This window comes from Olea europaea, chromosome 1 (genome assembly GCF_002742605.1).
Source record: "Olea europaea var. sylvestris chromosome 1, O_europaea_v1, whole genome shotgun sequence".
In the NCBI taxonomy this organism is placed as follows: Eukaryota; Viridiplantae; Streptophyta; class Magnoliopsida; order Lamiales; family Oleaceae; genus Olea; species Olea europaea.
In genome coordinates this window covers 33,090,874-33,098,863 of record NC_036237.1, presented here as the reverse complement: position 1 = coordinate 33,098,863, position 7,990 = coordinate 33,090,874, and the positions used below count along the sequence as shown (strand labels likewise).

Genomic DNA, 7,990 nt, shown 5'->3' with positions numbered 1-7,990 from the left:
TTTATCAGCTTCTTCAACATGGTCTTTATAATTTCCAAATACAATAACATTACCGTCATGCCGCGATACCTTTCCTTCCCCGGCAACAAATGGAGACCTCAATATCCTCGCAAGCCTTGAAACCCGCTTAACTGGTAATTCAGAAGCCAGTTCAGGAGTTGGTGATCCCTGTGAATTGTAAAAGGTCACATTTAGTTCATATAAATTCGATGTACTCATTGTGTGATTAGCAGATTACACCAAAAAAAGCATAATTTGAATACCTCTTCGTCAACATTTTTGGATGCTGTGATCACATCAGATATGACAGCATCTACCTACTTCTGAATTTCTGTAGATTGCAAATCATCCGGTTGTGTGTATCCGATACCCAGGTCAAATGATGGCAGTTGAAGACTACATGAAAAGGCAACATCGTCAGTTGGGTCGACCTTTCCCTTCCCTTTCCCGTCGACAGTAGGTTGCAGTTTTTCCACCTGTATGTGAAATTGGAGAATTTGAGACATGAAAATCGTAACTATGGTCAGTGAAAGATAGATTGAACATATCATGTACCTACCTCGTCGATCTTCTCGAATCCTCCGACAACATGACTTTCTTCACCTCCAACAACAGCAGCTTCGATTTCTTCGTACTCATTAACTGGACAACCTTTCCTGTCATTGAATGCCTTAAAATCTCATCCATTGAGGTTGAGATCATTGCAGTCACGGATTCAGACATGAATTGCATGTTTGTCCTAATCTCGATCATGTCACGTTTTAATTGTCCTTACATTAGGATGATTTCAATTATCTTTTTTGCCTGATCAGAGTCGAGGCTCAACATCTGTGACTTGATGGCGTTCATCTCCACGGTTAATACTTTATTCTGTGACTTCATTTCTGATATTTGCACATTCAAATCGTAAAGCACCTGTAAGCATGATTAAAATAAATAGTTACATGTGACCTTCAAAAACATGCATGTGACCAAAATAAAGGAACTGTAACCTGTACTAAGTGAACTGTGGCCACTAGTTGAAGCATGATTAAGATAAATAGTTACATGTGACCTTCAAAAACATGCCTGTGACCAAAAGAAAGGAACTGTGACCTGTACCAAGTGAACTGTGGCCACTAGTTGAAGCTTGATTAAGATAAATAGTTACATGTAACCTTCAAAAACATGCCTGTGACCAAAAGAAAGGAATTGTGACTTGTATTAAGTGAACTATGACCACAATTTGAAAACATTCGAACAGACATGAATAGAATTTTACAGCACTCTCTTGCATTCCATGATGTTCTTCGTTTGGAGAATGTTGGGGACCTGAAAGGCCTTTATCAGCACGGGGTGTTTCCTGATGGGATGTCACCTCACATCGTCATGAAGGATCCACGAAATCGTCATCATCATCTGTAATGTGAGCATGTCTAACACCAATGTCCGATACCAAAGGCACTGATTCTTTACTCATGTGTGCAGGGTTAACGGACTTTCCCTTCCTGCTTTCCTTTCGGTGGCTGCCCCATGACAACTCTGGTTGAATTGGTTTGTTATGTTGCACGCCATCCATGTATGGCATTGCCATTTCAGCTTCAGTAGGTACCAGGTCACATATTTCAATCTGCATTGCATTACAATAAAGATTAGAGAACAATAATTTTACCATATCTTCAACTATCAGCAGAATAGGGATTATTGAAACATTACATTAAGCTTGTTGAAACAGCCCAACTCCTCTAACTTAGATGCAGAAGGTTGCTCATTTGCATTCCAGTTTTTTATTCGAGGGTGCGTCCTTGATACTCTTGTGACAATAACTTTATCTAGGTCAGGGAAGGTTTCATAGATCCATGCTTGAAAGGCTACCAACATACCTTGTAGCCTATAGTGTGCGATTTGTCGACTCAAAGCATCTTTCAAAGAACTCAAGGTAATCTCAAACAGCAACTTTCCCTATGGAAACTATTCAGCGCAAGGAAGTCCTCAACAAGCGTGAACAAGTAATTGTCAACCACTTTCTTATAATCTCCAGGAAATAAGTAGGCAGTAATGAAGTACATGATACTAATGAGTGCAACATTACGATCCGAGAGACTTTCAACAAGATCCAGATCCGGCATTTGGCACGCAGATATGAATGTGGACTTCACGTCTTCGTGTGTCACAGTATCCACTTGAGAAAAGTACTTTTTCTTCAGGTATGACGGTCTATTTTCGAAAATGGCCGTGTCACTATTGCCATAACATCTCAGTCCCGTGCCTATGCAAAACTCAGTTATAGAGAATCTAACATAATGCCCAACAACTAAAAACCACATCTCTTCAGAATTAGGTTGATGGGCCTACTGCAAGAGGAAGTAATGAATTAATTGCGGTTGTACCACAATGTAATTGGCAGTCGAGAAAATGGGCAAAGCATGTTCCCCTCATAATGAGCTTCTGTCGGTCAGATAATTTTGCTTGAATACTCGAAAGCACACCCTTGCTGACCGAAGTCGTAATCCCATCGTTCCTTTGATATGATGAATCGCCAATCCTGCAAAAAATTGTTTAGAAAGACCCAATGTTAAATATATGTAGGGAAATCACACACAGTTAGATGTATGCAACTGTGCACTCAGGCTACAGATACATTCACATTGTTGTATAACCAGAAATAATATGGTCACAGGCATGTGTAATGCTATGAATCCAGGCCTCATATTAACAACAAAACTTGGTCACAGAAGAATATCATGGTCACATGCCATAAGTATCGTGTTCTATATTCAACTGAATGAGATCACATAGGTATGTATTGTTATGCAATAAAGCCACATAACTATTCTCAAATCATGTTACAAACCATTAACAAGCATACATTATGTTGTGCAGTCAAGCCACACACCATATAAGCCACAGTCACAGTTTGACATCTTGGTGAATGTAGGCATCGTTTTTCATAATGAATAAGGTCACAGATGTATAAATCAACAACTTCAACAATCAAGCCACATGCAACAATCATTAAAGCCACACATTCATAACTCCCTCGGTCACATATTGATAATGGCGAGGTCACAGACATACTTTTTGTTATGTAATTAAGCCACATTTCAGGAGAAATCTAGGTCACGCCCAATATTGGTACTAAGAACCCTAAGCCAACAATTACAGCCGATTAAACGTCGCAAAAATTACATAAGACTTCAATGCTTTTAATCCATGAATTCCATCAACATGTTTGCCAATAAAATCATAACAATAAATACCTAAAATGATAATTACCTTTTTCGAGCGCAATTTCTTCGCAGTCCGAGACGTTGGTTGCTTATTAGGTGGTGTTTTTTTGGAGCTAACCTCGGATTTTCTCTTGCTTCTACGTTCGGAAGTATCTTCGACATTGATAACCAACTTCGTGGCCTTCGACTTCTCCATTTCAGATGTCACATAAATTAGGGCAAAAATGGTCGACTGTATTATATAATACTTGATGTGGCCGGACGTGGCTTGTATTCTAATTTGCCGGAAGTGAAATGAATGAATGGTGTAGAGGATTGAGAGATTGGGGGAGAGAGTGAGAGATAGATGAAATGGGGAAATTTCGACACTTGAGAGGAACCGTGTAGAGGATTGAGAGATTGGGAGAGAGAGAGAGTAAGAGATAGATGAAATGGTTTATTATGGAAGTTATCATAATTAAAATTTGAATTGCGATATTTAAGGAAATACGGCAGTTGCAATACATATCGTTTAAAATTTAAATTATTATTTAATATTTAAATATATAATAATTAAATTAAAACCTAAGATTTGCATAAACAACTTTGGAGTCTGACTCTTGCACTGTGATCTCCAAATATCTGGAATTCTATAATTTCCACATATGTAAATGTGTAAAATAAAATAAGAAAAAGCCCAAAAATATCAAATGAACACTCAGTTTACAGAGTCCAACTCGAAAAGCTTGAGACAGAGTCGGCAGGCAGAGCTTGTACAGAACTCTTGACTATGATCAGCATTATGAATACTCCAATCATGGTACTCTGCTGGTGAACAAAAATACCTTCAACAATACCTCGACTCTTTTCATTGTTGAGCCCGAGTGAAGATATCATCAAACCTAGGTGTGTAAACACCGACCCCATCTTCTCCAACAAGCTTAGGAGAACACGCATTGGTTCGTCCTGCTATCATCGAGGAGTCGAGGACAAAAGAGATCAAGTGTGGAATATTGTCCATGATGAGCGAATTATTTCAACATGAATTTTTGCTATGCAACACTGCATTGGTTGTTCACACTGCATTTTTTGGGCAATGTACATGTAAGTGTTATGCCCTAGGTCTAAGCGATTTAGGTTATAAACACTTTTAATATGTTTAATGTATTTATTTTTGGCAAGATCTATTATTTATTTAAATTAACATTCTGATAAATAATATTAAATAATAGAGTTCGTATATTCAAGTTTCAATAATTTGTTAATTATAAGAAGTTGTGATTGTGAGATACAAATTACATATTGGATCTTAAATAATCCATGGTCGTAAGTAATAACGAGATATGGATATCGTTATTACGGATAGACTACCAGGTGTGACATTTCTTACTTGTGAAATAAGTAGCTAATCTCACAAGCTAAAGTGTGGTGACACTTAAATGAACGCGTGAATATTTTGTTATAAAACAAAACATTGAAGACCCATTGGGAGATTCCACATAGATAACTATCAGAGTGTCGGTGGTTAATCTCTAACGTTTGATAGTGAAATTGGTCATTTGACTTGAAGTCATCATAGTATCTTATATGAAGACGGTCATACTTTGACAGTGCTGGATGTTGCTCTGCTAAGGGCTGCTAATACGACATCGCTCGGGTATTTCAAGAATCGTATGAAAGTTGTGAGTGACCAATAGATGATTCGTTACTCTTAGATAGTAAGAGATTATGATCCACAATTCATTCATTCAATTGAGTCAAGAACGAAATCATTGACCAATGTGTACTCAGAAGTTAAAAAGGAGTTTTCGACTTATATTGACTTAATAGTGGAATGAAAGATATAATCGATAATTGGGATTGACATACTTCCATATCTCGTAATTGATTATATCATATTAATTTAGGAATTATAGTTTCACGGTAAATGAACAAGTTTGATTTTGTCATACCACGTGACATTTTCTATCACATGTATTGCCCAGATACATTGGTAGATGTCAATCTGGGACGGCGAGCATCGATTGGTGATAAATTAAAAGAGTGTTTTAATTTATCGATTTTAATTAGATCAAAATAATTATTTATTTAAACTTTTGGAAATTCATAAAGCATATAAGGAGATATGGAAATTAAAAACCGAACTTAGAAGGTGTCCATAATTCTCGTATAAATCATAACATAATAGGGAGACACAGGAATTAAGAATCATACTTTGTTGTTATAATTCTAGTGCGTAACTCTACTAAATTTCAATCCTTTGAACTCACACATATAGTACATTATCATAATCATAACTTGAATTTTCGTAACTTGAATTTCGTAATTTAAATATTGAAAGTGCAATTCGTACGAGTACACTTAAATTTCTTCAACAAAGTAATAATTTATGAGTGTTTGTGGATGTGATTTATATGTGGTATTTATAGGTGCATTTAGGAGTACTAAAAGGAAAGTATCATAATAGTGTCCCTATAATTATGCATTAAATAAGGTAATGAATTATACTAATTATATAATATAAATCAATAAATCATAAATATACACACACGTAATTATATTAATTATATATATAGAAAAATAATTCTTCTTAATTCATGCCAATTTCCTTAATTTTATTTTAATTAGAAATAGAAATTATGCTACTTTCCAATATATAAATACACACACAGCCATAGAAGGAAATTTATCATTTTTCTAGAATCATTCCATATATAGTAAATCTAAGTATTCTCTATCAAAATCATGCTCATATATAGATCTATAGTTTAGGAAATTGCACGTGTAATCCATCAAATATTGGACAATATATATTTTGGTCCTCGAACCTTCGTCCTCTTACACAAAGGTCTTAATTTCATAATTAATGACTATAAAGGCTTTTGGAGGTATTACAAAAAATGAGCTAAAATACATCCATTATACAGTCCAATGGGTGTAATACTGAGTACTAAACATACGCGAAATGCATGTGAAATTGATGGTTACTTATCAGAAGCAGACTGTATGTAATAATAATTAGGCTTTCAGCTACAAGTGATGGAAGATCAATACAAGTCACTTTCACAGGATTGTTGGAGAAAAACCAGTAAACATCAGCATGGAAGAGAGGATTTACAGTGTTTTCCAATTGTTGCATCATTACTTATGCATTTGGCTTTGTCCACCGTAGATCCAGAATAGTGTACAAATATGAAATACCTCCAAGGAATCCCAATCCAACAAATATAGCTCAGGTCCCTTGCGAATTCTCTGGTAAAGGAAAATCCTAGATAAATCTACGTCAATGAAACTTGGGGAAGCTAGTTAAACAACAAGATCAAACAGTAATCAGACAGATTGAAAGAAGGAAAAGATACATTTTAGGATGAATTGAGTTCTAAGTTGAATCGATCTCCTGGTTCAGACTTCTTATCATCTGATTCTGACAGGTTTTGGTTCAACAAACTCAAACCATCCTATGAACTGAATAAATTTTGGACTAATAATTCAATATTTTGAACTCGGTCTAATTTATTTTGAAAAATGCTATATGCATGGAGTTCAATATATTTCAGATTGCATTACTTTAATATTTCTCTCTTGAAATCACTGGAAATATAAATGATAACAAAGCGGGAATAAATCTTGTATAGGATGTCAGGATCCATAACCAACCCAAATTAGACCGAGCGCTGTAAGCTGGTAAAAATTTCAACAATTTTCTCAGGATCAGTTCAATGGTGAAAGATGCATGTTAATCGTCAACCATGAACATGTGCTTCGAACGAACTAGACAACAAATAACTACAAAGTTGGATTAAAAGTCTCCATGTTTTGATAAAACAATCATTGTCTTTTCAAGAAAATAAGATATTTGAGTTTGACTCAAGTGCTCGAATTATTTGCTACTTGACTTCAACTCAAGATGTCTTTGACGAGTTCCGACTTGATCCAAAAATTGAACACCTGGGCTTGAATAAAAGCTCAAATTGAGACTAATATAATTCAAGATCAACCTGTCCAATTCAAAATCAAGTTGATCGAAGAGATATTCCGGAACAGAGATGACTACGGAGCTACTCGTTTAGATCGGACCATAATATATTACTTTATACTATCAACATATAAAGACTACCCGAGAGCAACTAGAATCAAAGGTCCCATCCAATGCATACAAAAACATGGTTCTGTTAGCACTTACAAGTTCTGCAGCTCAACCTTAATGGGCTGTAGGCTGGGCGGATAGTTTCACATTCATACATGATGTTCTCCCTGAAGCCAAAAAGGACCGTGGATAAAAAAAATATATAAAAAATATAAAAATATATAAAAAAAGGCAGAAAATTCTAATTAAGGAGGTTCACAAGTTAGCAGTGCAAATATAGTGGTATCTTTATTAAAGGTTGAAACTCAGTTGAAGACAAACTCCAGCACATTTTATATAATGGCTAAGCAGCAGTATATTATGAGTTAAATCAAGATCAAAATGGTAAAACTTGAGACTGCTTTATCTAGCGATGGACATGTCGTGAAGTTCCAGTTTTAGCCATGTCGGAAATTGGAATTGAAACCAATGTGATGCTGAATGAGTCATAGACAAGATTTAAATGAATAACGCATCAACTCTGCTCTCTAAAAGCGTAACTATTTTTATTTTTATTTTATTTTTTTTAACCAAGAACAAAATTTGTAGAACCATCTCATTTAGTTAAAATACATAAAATCTTAAATAACAAAAGAGAGTACACGGGATTGTAATTATGATTTTTGAACAACGAACCGGATTAGTTTCACGAAGGCCGGTTCGGAGGTCGGAACGA

General features: G+C 35.5%; 2 long non-coding RNA genes across 3 annotated transcripts; both read right to left on the bottom strand.

Annotated features, from left to right (window-relative positions):
• Window positions 1-7: 7 nt before the first annotated feature.
• On the bottom strand, window positions 8-3,693 carry LOC111401763. Of its 2 annotated transcripts, XR_002704100.1 has the most exons (6): window positions 3,256-3,693; window positions 1,696-2,524; window positions 1,262-1,609; window positions 560-915; window positions 264-476; window positions 8-168 (listed from the first exon to the last, which is right to left on the bottom strand). It is a non-coding gene; the product is annotated as an uncharacterized LOC111401763 (long non-coding RNA). The 2 variants fall into 2 exon arrangements; XR_002704099.1 differs by having other exon boundaries at window positions 560-1,609.
• A 2,230-nt stretch (window positions 3,694-5,923) lies between these two features.
• Window positions 5,924-7,990, bottom strand: LOC111401760. Its single transcript, XR_002704098.1, has 2 exons — window positions 7,951-7,990; window positions 5,924-7,442 (listed from the first exon to the last, which is right to left on the bottom strand). It is a non-coding gene; the product is annotated as an uncharacterized LOC111401760 (long non-coding RNA).